Source organism: Camellia sinensis, chromosome 5 (genome assembly GCF_055761805.1).
Source record: "Camellia sinensis isolate YWXY chromosome 5, ASM5576180v1, whole genome shotgun sequence".
Taxonomy (NCBI): domain Eukaryota; kingdom Viridiplantae; phylum Streptophyta; class Magnoliopsida; order Ericales; family Theaceae; genus Camellia; species Camellia sinensis.
The window spans coordinates 129,811,687-129,814,077 of record NC_138965.1 but is presented as its reverse complement, the minus strand read 5'-3'; the positions used below and the strand labels follow the sequence as shown (position 1 = coordinate 129,814,077).

Genomic DNA, 2,391 nt, shown 5'->3' with positions numbered 1-2,391 from the left:
AATTAACTTTTTACTAACTTTTCAAAACACAACTACATATATCATTCGATTTTGAGTTGCTCCAGTTACCTAATATCTTTGAAAAGTCCAGTCTTCAAATTTCCAAATTCAAAACATATGTTGTTGAAATATTAAAAAATTTCATACTAAACTCGGATTGCTTGAGTTGAAACCTGTTTGAATTGCGCTCCTACTTAAAAATAATCACATAAGAAGTTAACTTTTGCTATACTAATATTAGTAGACAATATTATCATCTAATGAACAATTTTAGTATGGAGAATCACAATAATATACAATTGAAAAAATTGGAGACCAAGATTTTTCATCTCGAAATGGAAGAAAAAACTGTGTTAGAAGTGTTAAACGCCCAAATCACACTTTCCCATTTTTCATTGTTTCTCTCATTATCTCCACAACATTCAATCCACACAAACTAACAGTTCATTTATTTACCTTTAAAGCCCCATATCTCACTTCCCATTTTTGAGATACTCAACAAACTCATCAACGTACTGATGATGCAGCTTTTGATCCCTGAAAATCACAGCAGCTTTCTCTACCCGAGTCCTCATTTCGTCTCCTTCCTTGGAAGCCATAGCTTTTCTCAGACAGAGAGCTATGTCATTCCCGCAAAACGACCCATCTTCACCTCTCTCCACTTCAATTGCCAAACCTTTCTCCACCAACAACCTCGCGTTCAATGGCTGATCGACGATCAGTGGCAAAACAACCATACAATGCCCGAATTGTAATATTTCGATCACTGAACCCCAACCGGCGTGAAACAACGATCCTCCGATTGATGGGTGAGCCAGAATCTCGATCTGCGGTGCCCATCCAATGCAGACTTTGCCTCTGCCGGAGGTCCGGCGACTGAAATCCGGCGGCATAGTGTCGAGATCGTCGGAAGCCCAACTGGGTTTTCTCAGAGCCCACAAAAATGGCAGTTCCGATGACTCTAACCCAGAGGCTATCTCGTAAACTTGGTCTCTGGAGAGTTTACACTCGCTTCCGAACCCAACAAACACCACCGATTTGGGTTTCTGTTCGTCGAGCCATTCGAAGATCTTACTCCACTCCCCGTTATGCGCGGCGACAATGGGTGTTTTGTTGGGTTTTTGGCGCAAAAGTACGCCAGTCGGAATCACCCTCTTATTACCCATGATCTTCCCGAACAAATCAAAATACTCACCTTCAAACTCGCTGCAACTCCGAATCGCCAAAGCTCGACACCCATCAAGTGTTCTACCGACTCGCTCGGCACCCGAGATTCCCGAGGCATTTGCTGTGTAGAACCCAGCAATGGCTCCGATTGCTTCATAACGACGATAATGTACCGATGATCGGAAACTGACCCACCACGGCGGCGACGTCAAGTCCTCCGGCGACGACCTCAGTCTTCTCTGGCCATTACCGGATAAATATTCCGGTGGGCCGAAGAACACATTGGTGGCGGCAGAGAAAGCAGAGAAGATGACGAGAGGGATATGGCACTCCTTGGCTACATCAACAGTCCAGTAAGAAACGAAGTCTGAGATGATCCAATCGGGTGATTGTTCAATAACGAATTGCTTAAAGGGGTGTTTGAGGAGATCGAAGGCGGCCATTAAGTGCTCGACATTGTCGGCGGGGATGTCGACGGTGGCCTCCATACCTTCTGGGAGAAGGTTCGAGCCCACCGTCGACCACGAAAGGGGGACGAAGGTGATGAGGGATGACAAATGGGGAGGGAGTTGAGGGAGTCTCTGAATGTTGTTTCGGGTAGAGATGAAGGAGACGTGAATACCGGCTTTGGCTAAGGCGATAGACAGCTCGTAAAATGGCATTAAGTGGCCGAATGCGACGAACGGTACAAGGGCTGCGTGAATGTCTCTCTCCATTGTTTGTTTGGAGCTTGAGTGGCATAGTCTGGATAGAAAGAAACTTGGATCCGTTTGGTTTAGTCCTCCTTTGATAAATATTTTAGGATTAAAAAAAATATAAAAAAATAAAATAAATTATATAAGTTAGTAAAATAAAATGTCACATTTAAATTATAATCTTACATTTTTTCTCTCATAAAAGTTAAAAAAACTCAAAAACAAAAACCAAGCGAAGCTAAAAAACGCAAGCTAAAAAAGTCTCAACACAAAATAGTTGGCTACCGTGGCCAATGCCAAACAAAACTTTAGTTTCAAAATTATGATTTGAGTGGAGAATTATATTTTGAATTTTGAGTTTTTGAATTATGATTTGAATAAAAAAAAATTGTTTGGTTATAAATATTGAAAATAATTTTAGAATGATTTTTAATTTTTTTAATTAATTAATATATAGAATGTGGAAAAATGTGAGAGGAGAGAGAAGAGGTGAGAGAGAAAAAATAACTGATTGATTGATTAATAATAA

The 2,391-nt window shown here is 40.9% G+C and overlaps 1 pseudogene across 1 annotated transcript; it reads right to left on the bottom strand.

Annotated features, from left to right (window-relative positions):
* Window positions 1–256: 256 nt before the first annotated feature.
* Window positions 257–1,924, bottom strand: LOC145790859 (putative UDP-rhamnose:rhamnosyltransferase 1 pseudogene; annotated as a pseudogene). Its single transcript, XR_014330133.1, has one exon. The product of XR_014330133.1 is annotated as a putative UDP-rhamnose:rhamnosyltransferase 1 pseudogene (transcript).
* Window positions 1,925–2,391: the final 467 nt, after the last annotated feature.